The sequence below is a fragment of the Budorcas taxicolor genome, chromosome 7, assembly GCF_023091745.1.
Source record: "Budorcas taxicolor isolate Tak-1 chromosome 7, Takin1.1, whole genome shotgun sequence".
Taxonomy (NCBI): Eukaryota; Metazoa; Chordata; class Mammalia; order Artiodactyla; family Bovidae; genus Budorcas; species Budorcas taxicolor.
Genome location: NC_068916.1, coordinates 102,304,765 through 102,317,556, shown reverse-complemented (window position 1 = coordinate 102,317,556; position 12,792 = coordinate 102,304,765).

The window sequence follows — 12,792 nt, the reverse complement described above, 5'->3', positions numbered from 1 at the left end:
TCCTCTTGGCCTTAAAGAAGAAATGTGTAACCCATTTTGGGAGTAGTTAACGTCATCTCATATGTCAAATCACTTCTTTTATAACTCTTTATACTGCAAACTGTTTGCAATTCATGAATTCATATTTGTAATTTGATCAAAATAGGAATGGATGGCAACAAGAGCACATGATTTGAAACCATGAAAAAGTAAAATAGAGAATCTAAATCGCTGATGGGGATTAGATAATAAAGATATCAGACATAGATTTTACTATTATTCTGCCAGTAAATTCAAGAAAATAAAAGATTAAAAATTTCAAGAAGACTGGATGTCAAAAAATATTCTATTTAAATTCCAGAATGAAGTGTATAAGACAAATAAACAGCAGTTCTAAGAGCAGCTGGATTCATCTGAAGAATGACTGATTTGGAAAATAGATAAAACTAAAAGTTCTACAATGAAGCACAGGAAAAAAAAAGGAAAACTTAAAACTAGTGGAATTTTCTAATATACATGGAATTTCTGTATCAGAAGCAGAAAAGAGAAAGAATCAAAATTTAAACACAATTTTTTTTCTAAAACTGATTACAAGAAATCAACCTGCAGATTGAAAAAACACTACAAATCTTAAACCAGAAAGTACACTCATACAGGTTTTAGTAAAACTATTGACAGCCAAAAGCAAAAGAGAGAAAAGAGGAATGTAATAATGAGACAGAGCACAAAAGAAGCAATATGATTCATAAATCAATAAAATTATATTTTAGTAGAGAGAATAGACTAAATCTGTCAATCTATAATCTATAGCTCTGAAAATATCTTTCCGAATAAAACTTAATATCTCATGTTAACAATCAACATTATCAAATAAGTGAATGAAAAAAAGAATCAAAAAATAATTAGAAATACTTGAAAGCTGAATATTTTATATGTTAAAGCAATTATCATTAATTATGTTAAACATCATAGGGATAGTGGCCAAGTGTTTTAAAAAACTTCTATGGACCTTAGCCTGTCAGGCTCCTCTGTCCATGGAATTCCAGGCAAGAATACTGAAGTTGGAAGCCATTCACTTCTCCAGGGGGATCTTCCCAAACTAAGGATCAAACCTGGATCTCCTGCATTGCAGGCGGTTTTTTTTTTTTTTAACCATCTGAGCCATCAGAGAAGTCCCAGAGACTCCTTAAATACACAGAAATACATACTAAAATTGGCTGTGAATTTCTAAATTGATTTAATGTACTCCATTTTGCAAATAACTAATGGAGTTTCTTGAGTGAGGTATTATCATAAGACCCTCTCTCCTAAATACTTATTCCATTTACCCAGTTATTTACCAGTAATTACTTGTATGCTTAACATTTACCAAGAACTGTGTTTATATACTAGAGATTAAGAAACAAATAAAACAGTCCCTTTCTTCCTAGAAATTACATTTGGAGAGAAAGAAAGGTAAACAAAACATTATGATACAATATAAAAAACTATGAAACAAATTTACTAGTGTCTGGTTAATGATTATTGAGTAAAAGATTATTATAAAAATATATACAACATTCCATGGGAATAATATTAAGAATCATTTATTCAAGAAAAAGCTGAGTGAATTACATGCACATGTATGACTGAGTCTTTTTGCTGTTCATCTGATACCCTCATAACATTGTTAATCAGCTGTACCTCAATACAAAATTTAAAAAAAAATTCAAAAAGGGTTGAAAAGGTGGGAAAAGACGCATATCTATATGGTTCTTTAAAAAAAACCTTTGCATCATATCATAGATATCAATGTTAAGGGACTAAAGATCCTCTGAGCATTTTTATTCACCATGCTCTTGAATCTAACTGAACTAGCACATAAAGTAAGGAAATTCCATATTCAGTAAAATTAGAAAATGAGGAAAACCAAAACTACGAAAAATAGTTGTCAAATATAATGAGTGTTTGATGAATTTGAAGAACAGACATATGAGTGCATGCACATAAACACAGTCTCAGAAGTCCTAACCAGCGGCCCCAAATGCTTGACAGTGGACATCCTGGTAGCAGGAGAATCCAGGAGCACATGCTCGCCTCTTACATGATATTGCATCAAGGGAGATGAACTGAGTAAGAAAACTGAGGATGCTCTGTACACACTAGAGACAGGTGGTAAGAAAGGAAATTCTGGGAGAGTTTGCAGATGGCAAGCAGATTTGCAACTGGTACAAAGAACCAGAGATAATGAAATATCCTAACACTAAATCATCATGAACACACATACACACACACACACACACACACACACACACATACTCCTTCAAGATGCTGAGTTTACTATGAGTTATATAAAATTCCTATTCTCGATAAAAAAGGAAAAGGGTGTCACTAAATGTTCTAATTGATGATAAATGTTCAGGACAGAAAATATAGTTGAGTTGGTGAGAAAAATTTGATGGGAGTTGACTGCATTAATTTCACTGGAGAGTACAAGTGAACAGAACCAGAGGTGAGTCCAATCAAATTGTCACATTAGGATATATTTCTTTCTCCATCTACAAACCTCGCCTTTCTCTGCACTATCTTTATTTTTAAGTATAAATTTATCTCACAATGGCAAACCTGGATACAGACGTTATACAAAATCTCTGCAAAAATAGTCTCATGTTCCCCTTGATTTTAGTAACTGTTCAATAAATAAATTTCATTCTATCTTGGTTCATTTCCCTTACTGAATCAGTTAAAATGGCTAACGAGATGGGGTGCTCTACTTAATTATAAGTGGGTTATACTTGGAGATAGAGGTTAAAGTCAGCCTTCCTAGATGATAAGAACTTAGAATAGGACAAGTTGATTTCCAAAAGGAAAAAAACCAAAGAGCTATTACAAAAAAAAAAGTTAAAGTTAACCAAAAAATAACAATGTTCTTTAAGTCGCCTTTTTAGAAAAACTTTAGGTGATAAAATCAAATAAGTCAGGAAAGGTACGAAGAAGCTATGTTGAATGTACCAGTACTGAGTGTCAAAGATAACTAAAGACTGAAAAATATATTTACTATGTTAAATTGTGGGAACTACAGTTACTTATAGAATATTTATATTATAAATCCTAGCAATGTGCATTGAGAATAGAAAAACTAGAAAATAAAGTGTGGGGGAGAGGGGAAGAGGGTAGATGAGGAAAGAAATGAAGAAATATAAACAAGTTGACTTTTAACAGTGTTCCCATAGGGTGCTGATAAATTGAAAACAGAAAATTAGATCCATTTTAGAACAAACAAATAACCTTAATAGATTAATTAAACATTCATCTGAAGAAGCTAGAATAAAATATAGATATAAGAAAATCAGAGATAATTAAAAACAAAACTAACAAATTGGAAAATGAAAGAATAGTAAATTGGAAAACAAAAGAGAAACATTAAAAAAAAAATTACCAACCTAAACATGAGACAGTATAAAACAAATAAATATCCTAATTTAAAAAATACCTAAAAGTCAGAATCAACATAACTATTTATCTATCAGGGCTAAGAATGTTAAATGATCATATATTCATACAAAATAATTCTAGTCAATGGTTAACTAATTTATATGTGTTGAGATCTCCCGATTACAATATTAACTATAAAAATGGAAATGACAAAATATTTTTAGGGGAGATATACATTCTCTTTTTAATATATTATTTATACCTTCTATGCACTAAATATGCATGGGTTTTGACAACATAGTCCTGAAATAATTATAACCACATATGTAGATTTCTATATGGAAACTTTCTGAAAAGACACGACATATTACTAATGGCTACAACCACTAGCAATTAAAGTGGGACAGGGTGTTTACTAAGTGTAAAATTTCACTTTTCACTGCATCTTCCTATATCATTTTAATTGATGTTACTTGTTCATTTTTTAGAAAACCCACAGTAAGACAGCTCACTAAATTAAAAGACAGTTCACGTTTAGCTAATTGAAGACTTTGGAGCTTTTTCCACGATAAATGTTGGGTATCATTATCAAAAATAGTGCTACAATCAACATTTGTGCAAAATTAAAGAAAAAATTTTATTAAAACATAACAAAAATAAAAAGCTGTATTTTCTGCTAGAGATACCATTTAACATGAGGCAACCAAGATTCTGAAGAAAATTCATTGTAGATTTATATTATTTCAGATAAACAATTTCTGAGAAGATAAAAACAGACAAAACTGGGCAGAGTTTTGTAAATTTTTAGACATATTTAACTTAAAATTATGTTATATTTTAATACCATTATAAGAATTTTTACCTAGTTCATTATATATGCTGAGATTTATGCTCAAAAAAAAGGGAAAAACACTTTAAGGTATCTATTCTCAGGGAGATTAGAATATAAGATAATGTTTTTGAAACAAACAATTGTACAAGGTAAACTGTAAGTGCCAAATCAGTAGATGAAGACTTACCCTGAATATGATACCAATTTAACTTTATACTGTATTACTTCAAATTCTTCAAATGTATCAAAACTTCCCCTATTCACCCACTACCACATTTCATTTTACTAATCATTCTATTTTTATTTTATTAATTGCATTAAATATAGACTACTACTAAGTCACTTCAGTCATGTCTGACTCTGTGTGACCCCATAGACGGCAGCCCACCAGGCTCCCCAATCCATGGGATTCTCCAGGCAAGAACACTGGAGTGGGTTGCCATTTCCTTCTCCAGTGCATGAAAGTGAAAAGTGAAAGTGAAGTCGCTCAGTCATGTTCGACTCTTAGCAACCCCATGGACTGCAGCCCACCAGGCTCCTCTGTCCATGGGATTTTCCAGGCAAGAGTACTGGAGTGGGGTGCCATTGCCTTCTCCGAAATATAGACTAATTTGCATCAAATACTTTAAAAAATTGTTTCGCCTTAACCCCACAAAAGAAACTACCGATAAATCCTCAAATGGAATCCCAGAAAAAGGAATTTCTTCTTAGAATCTTTACATACATGAAATTTTCCCTAGAACAGAAGCTATGGCAAACCTAGACAGCAGAGACATCACTTTGTCGATAAAGGTCAGGATAGTCAAAGCTATCTTTTTTCTAGTGGTCATGGAACACAAAGAAGGCTGAGCACCAAAGAATTGATGCTTTTGAAATTGTGGTGTTGGAGAAGATTCTTGAGAGTGCCTTAGACAGCAAGGAGACCCAACTAGTCAGTCCTAAAGGAAATCAACCCTGAATATTCATTGGAAGGACTGATGCTAAAGCTGAAGTTCCAATATTTTTTGGCCACCTCATGTGAACAGTTGACAAACTGGAAAAGACCCTGATGTTGGGAAAGATTGAAGACAGGAGAAGTGGTGCAAGAGAGGATGCGATGATTGGATGGCATGATAGATTCAATGGACATGAGTTTGAGCAAACTCCAGGAGACAGAGAGGGACAGGGAGGCCTGGTGTGCTGCAGTCCATGGGGTTGCAAAGAGCTGGACATGACTTAGCAACTAAATAGCAACAACAATCCTAGAATGACTCATTATGAAACTGAAGGATTGGGTTAGCCAAACTTGAAACTATTCAATTCAAAGATCAAATGCTAATGTTACCAAATAAGTTCTGGCACTCTAAAATTTCAATAATTTTAGGTTGATTCCTTTATTTCTGAAAAAGTGCAAAACTTCTGCATGGAAATATTTAACCAAAAAATAAACACAGTACTATTGCTAAGTGCTTGGGCTTAAGGTTTTGTGGAAAATACAAGAGATGGTATCTTTCACCACATATCCAAGATAGATATCATAATTGAATTCTGATGCCTGGGATGATGTAATGAACACTGAAGCACAGTGAGGCACATCTTTCATGATAGTTTTCAGTATTTTATAGTTTTCAGAGGTAATCAGAAGCAGTTTCAAAATAAATTTCTTTACCTTAGTCTTAAAAATGAGAACAGAGCCAGCTTTTTGAGCTCTAGCCAGATGCCGATTTTACAGTCTGAACTATGTAGGCTAACTGCTAACAGCTCAGGATCTGAGACTTTCAAAGTTATTTTTAGGACAAATCGGTTAATGAGCAGGTACAAACTTCAACATAAATGAGCAGCAGGGCAGAGGCAGCCAAATGTCAGGGAAAGTCTCAGATGGTAGGACAAATTGTAATTATTCAATCCAGTCAGTGGACAGTGGTGAATAAAAATGAACCATTGCCAACTGCTATCCAGTCAAAGGTTTAATTTTTTATGCACATAAATAGAAAAGGCGCAGGAAACACAAACACAATGCATGTCAGAATAGCTTACTCCTGCCGTCTCTCATGCGAACAGAGAGCACTTTCCTTTCTTTTTCTGGAACTTTCCTCAAATTAGCTATAATACTTGCATTATGGTTCTAATGAATACTACATCTTGGTTCTGTACTAGCTTATTTCCAATGACAAGGCTTCATGTAATCCTTCCACATGTTGCAGAAAACTCCAAGAAATCAGCACAGTCATAATTCACTCCCTCCACTACCGTCACACCACCAACTGTGGGGCCTGGCCTCCACAAAGAATTAAGTGTCAGCATCAGGAAAAGGCTCAAATAAATCAGTTCATTTGTACTGAGAAAAATCATGTCGGTTTACCAGTTATCTAGAGAATGACTAAATCTGGGAGAAGAGAAGGCAATTTTGCCAAAGACATGGTCCTATAGAGCCCTGAAACTCTTACCTGCTACTCTGTTTGGCTTTCATTGCACAGTGTAATAACAAAAGGAGGTCCAGAGTGTTCCTCAAACACTTCACCTTCACGCAATATAAGAAAACTGGTTATGTGCATTTTTCCTTTGGTTTGGTTTTTGGTTACCAAGCAACCACTACCAGTGTTCCTAATGGTACTGTTTGTCTTGGAAAGGAGACATATTTCTCTCCCATTCTGAATGATCTGGGGAAATCGTAAAATACAGTGCTATGAAAAAACCCCAGAGGATCCTTCCATCAAAAACAGATCACTCTTTTCATTTCTGAGAGACAGTAAATGTGGGTAGGTAATTAAACTAAGCTTCGTCAATCAATCCTCTCTCTCACATTTTGAATCATCAGGGGAGTGACAAGGTGAGACAAATAACTGGAATTTGTTCCTGCTCCCTACCAATGCAGAAATTTTCCAGCAATTAATGCCCTTGAGACTTGAAAGCTTCCTTTCCCCATTGTGAGCCTACGTCCCAGCCCTCCCTTAAACACTGTGTGATACCCTATGTCCAGTCGGTATCTTCATTTCAGCTTAATTTAGAGTCACCTGGTCCTGCCTGCAATCAAAGGCACAGAGTGCGTGGGGAATAAAAGGAAGAAAAAATTACTTCCTTTATGGTACTTTCAATCAGAAAGACAGGCAACAGTTTTGCTATATAAAGACTTATTCTGAGGAAGTTTTTTTTCCTTACTGTCTTCATACTATTTTTTCCAGTTTTACTGAGAAATAATTGACATATATCACCATGTAGATTTAAGGTGTTGACCATGATGGCTTGATGTATATACATTGTGAAGTGATTTTCTTAATAGGTTCAGCTAATATCTATCACCTTATATAGATGCAATAAAAAAGAAAAAAAATCTCCTTTTGATAAGAACCCTTAAGGTTTACTCTCTTAATAATTCTGATATATATTCTACAACTGTGCTATGTATTCTCCAGTAACTACAGTCATTATATTGTACATGACGTCCTTAGTATTTATTTCTTATACCTGTAAGTTTGTACCTTTGGGCCACCTTCCTTTAATTCTCCCTCTCTCTACCCTCTGCCTCTGGTAACCACAAGTCTAAGCTCATTTTCTGTGAGTTTAATTTCAGTTTTGTTTTAGATGCCACATATAAGTGAGATCATATAGTATCTGTCTGTCTCTGTTTGGCTTGCTTTACTTAGTATAAAGTCTTCAAGGCCCACTCATGTTGCTATAAGTGGTTAGAATTTCCTCGATCGTATGGCTGAATAACATTCCAGTGTGTGTATATGTATGCACATGTGTGTGTATGTATGTGTGTAGCTATGTGTGTAAATATCAATAAGTAGAGATAGGTAGATAGATATATCTCACAACTTCCTTTTCCATTCATCCTTTGATGAATACTCAGGTTCCAAGTCTTGGCTATTTTTAAATAATGCTGCTATGAGCATAGGGGTTGCAGATATATCTTTGAGATTCTGTTTACATTTTCTTTGGATATATTTCCCAAAGTGGAATTGCTGGGATTATATATATATATATTTTTAGGATCCTCCACACTGTTTTTCGTGGTGGCTGTACCGATTTACATTCCCACTAACAGGGAACAAGACTTCTCCTTTCTCTGTATTCACATTAGCACATGTTAATGCATCTTTTTGATGATGGCCATTCTGATAGACGGGTGGATTCTCACTGTGGTTTTAACTGCCTTTTCCCTAACAACTGGCGATGCTGAACATCCTTTCACACACCTGCTGGCTTTTTACATATCTTCTTTGGAGAAATGCATCTTCAGGTCTCTTGCCCATTTTTTTGTTGTTGTTTTTTGTTATTGCTGTTTTGCTATTGACTTATTATGAGTTCTTCATATACTTGGAAAGCCTCTTGTCAGTTATGTAGTTTGCAAATATTTGTTTTTGTTCTATAGGTTGCCTTTTTACTTTGTTGTTGGTTTCTTTTGCAGTACAGAAGCTTTTTAGCTCGCTAGAGTTCTTGCCTGGAGAATCCCAGGGACGGGGGAACCTGGTGGGCTGCTGTCTATGGGGTTGCACAGAGTCGGACATGACCGAAGTGACTTAGCTTAGCTTATAGTTCTATTATTTATTTATTTTTAAATTTCTGCGCTTGTGCTTTAGGTGTCATATAAAAAATATTACCTAAACCCATGATAAGAAGCTTTATTCCAGTGTTTTCTTCTAAGAGTTTCATGGCTTTCAGGTCTTTTATTCAAGTCTTTAGTTTGTTTCCATTTAGTTTTTATGAATGGTGTAATAAAAGTACAGTTTCATTCTTTTACCTGTGAAGATCCATTATTTCAGCACCATTTATTGAAGAGTATTCTCAGCTTTCCTGTCAAATATTAGTTGACTTTATATGCTTGGGTTTATTTCTGGATTTTGATTCTGTTCCATTGGTCTATCTGTCTGTTTTTATGCCAGCATCATACTGTTTTGATGACTATAGCTTTATATTACAGCCTAAATCAGGAAGTGGAATGCCTCCTGCTTTGTTCTTCTTTCTCCAGATTTTCTTTTAGCTATTCAGGGTCTTTTGTGTGTGTGCTAGTCTCTCAGTCATGTCCAACTATTTGCAACCCTATGGACTGTAGCCCACCAGGCTCCTCTGTCCACTGAATTTTCCAGGCAGGAATACTGGAGTGGGTTCCCATTCCCTTCTCCAGGGAATCTTCCCAACCCAGGGATTGAACTGGGGTGTCCTGCACTGCAGGTGGATTTTTTTTAACAGATGGGCTACCACGTAAGCTACTCAGGGTCTTTGGTAGCACCATATAAATTTTAGGAGTGTTTTTATACTTCTGTAAAATATGCCTTTGGAATTTTGATAGGCATTGCATTGACTCTATAGCTGGTTTTTGGTAATACGGATATTTTAACAATATGTATTCTTCCAGTTCATGCACACAGGCTATATTTTCATTTATTCATGTATTCTTTGATTTCTTTAATCCTAATATCAGTTTTTGTTTTTAGGTTTTGCTATATATGTATTGAACTGTGGTGTTGGAGAAGACTTTTGAGAGTCCCTTGGACTGCAAGAAGATCCAACCAGTCAGTCCTAAAGGAAATCAGTGCTGAATATTCTTTGAAAGGACTGATACTGAAGCTGATACTGATACTGACCACCTGATGCAAAGAACTGACTCATTGGAAAAGACCCTGATGATGGGAAAGATTGAAGGCAGGAGGAAAAGGGGATGACAGAGGATGAGGTGATCGGATGGCATCACAGACTTGATGGACATGAGTTTGAGCAAGTTTTGTGAATTGGTGGTGGACAGAGAGGCCTGGCGGACCATGGGATTGCAAAGAGTCGGACATAACTGAGCAACTAAACTGACTGACTGATATATAAAATAATGTTGTCTGCAAACAGTGTCTATAGATAAGTGACTGATGACAAGTAGGAAAAAATTAATGCATGATGTCTGTCAGTTCAGAGATTTTATGAATGTAATTGTAGTTGATGATGATGGTGGAGGTGGTCATGATGATGGTAACTGATATGCCAAAGAAAACAACTCATAATAGAAATGCAAATTTCTCTCTCCCATTGGTACTTTAAAGTTTATCTAGTGGGGCCACTAGATAATTTTTTTAAAAATGTGTTACTTACTTGTAGTAGATAATAAACAAGCTTACGTGACCTAGAGTCATATAGCACAATCACAATAGAGACTTTAGGATGAGCAATATAATGCATCAGTCAAAATTCTGAGCATGATTTACAGTTAAGACTTCTTTCCTTCCCTGGCTAGGATCAACTTCCAGCAGGCTGCTCATTGTTTGAGGGGCTGGTACTATATCATGAACTCTCTTGTCTCCAACTCTGCTTACACCCTTGTTGTCTCTATCATTAGTACTGTTTTCCAATAAAGCTTTCCATCTAAATGTACATGGAAGGGTTACATTTCCTGTAACTGAGTGGAAATGGATCTATAGTTTTGGCCAGTATGTTGCAAGTGGGAAGTGGCATGAGTTATTAACGTTTGCATGACAAATTATTTACTGGTTGATGAAAAACCCTCCAAGATGTCCCTTTCCTTTGGATGTAATAAATGCTACATTTAAAACAAGTATGGTTTCTTCTGAGCAGACACTGTTCCCATCCTCTCGTCCCACTAACAAGGAAAATGTAATGGGAAAAAGAAATAAACTCTCCTGAACCACTGAGATTTTGGAATTAATTGTTATGCAAGGAGAACCTAACCTCTTCTGACAAAAACTGAAGTACTTCAATAACAAAACACACACACACACACAGACACCTAAAACACTGGTTTAAGGACTAGGTGACAAGCTATGGAAAAATTGGTATCTAGCACATCCTGGAAAACAATTTGAGTTAATGATAACTAGAAAGATATTTACTTAATGAATCTGTAACTTGAAGGGGAGAGAATGAAAAACAGAACACCATCAGCATGTGTTAGCTGCTGAAGGCTGGCTTCAGCAAGTTACTATAAGAAAGATGTTTGCCAGGAAAGAATTACTGGGTTTTCTGAAAGGAATGAAAGACATTAAGAGAGTCCTGAAATTTGAAAATTTTTCATCACCTACCAGTAAAAAAATTAAACTAAGAAAGCCTTCATGTAACAAATACGGATTCAAATTTAGCTTTGTAGCAAGGATCAAATTGAGAAGGCAGACTACACTACATTGCTGAAACCTCCAGATAAATTTGATTAATATTGGCACAAATACCCATTTAAAACCATAGTGTTTGATTACTATGAATTGGATAACATGGCTTAGGGATATGAGACCAATGATGTGACTTCCCACAGATGTACAAAAATCTCAACGTGCCTGCAATTAATTTTGCAGAGAGAAAGAATCAAGGGCAGGAGAAAGCATACAGATACAGCAAATCTAATAGATGCATCGAGAACAGAACAAAAGATATGCCTGTTGCAACACAGGGATGACTTGAACCAAATAGATTAGATTCTCATCTCTAGACATTCCTGAAATTATTTAGAGAATGCTACTGCCAAAGGGACCTAGTTTAAAATAATTTGTGATTGTTCAAGACATAAAATTACATTTGTCTCCTGTCTCCCCAAAGCCCCACCCCAGCCACTGTATATGAGTAAGAAGCATGCTAAGAAATCCAAATGCCAAAAACATTTTCCAGTGTCCATTTCAGATATTGTCAAAGATTACTGGAAAAGGAACAGAGAGAAGGTTAGAGGGCCACAGAGACAAACAGAAGAACTTGGTGGAACAAAAGAAAAGCAGAGGGGTGCTGGGGAAAGAGTCAGGGATTCATCCATCTCCCATTATCAAGACAGGGGACTTCCAAACCACCTGCTTTTAAATTTGTCATAAGCAATATCTTTTCCAACTGAGATTATATACTATGGCTATTCTATCCTTGTTTTACTTTGGTGTTTTAGCTGTGTGGATAGCAAATAGCATGTCTTTTTGTTCATTGTCTCCGAAGTCAAGTGAAATTCAGTTCAGCTCAATTTAGTCGCTCAGTCATGTGTGACATAACCCCATAGACTGCAGCATGCCAGGCCTCCCTGTCCATCACCAACTCCTGGGGTTTATTCAAACTCATGTCCATTGAGTCGGTGATGCCATCCAATCATCTCATCTTCTGTCGTCCTCTTCTCCTCTCGCCTTCAATCATTCCCAGCATCAGGGTCTCTTCAAATGAGTCAGTTCTTCCCATCAGGTGGCCAAAGTATTGGAGTTTCAGCTTCAGCATCAGTCCTTCCAATGAATATTCAGGATTGACTTCCTTTAGGATGGACTGGTTCGATCTCCTTGCAGTCCAAGGGACTCTCAAGAGTCTTCTCCAACACCACAGTTCAAAAGCATTAATTCTTCAGCACTCAGCTTTCTTTATAGCCCAACTCTCAGTTGTGTCCTACTTTTTGTGACCCCATGAACCGCAGCACGACAGGCCTCCCTGTCCATCAGCAAATCCCAGAGTTTACTCAAACCCATGTCCATTGAGTCGGTGATGCCATACAACCGTCTCATCCTCTGTTGTCCCCTTCTCCTCCTGCCCTCAATTCCTCCCAGCATTAGGGTCTTTTCAAATGAGTCAACTCTTTGCATCAGGTGGCCAAAGTATTGGAGTTTCAGCTTCAGCATCAGTCCTTCCAATGA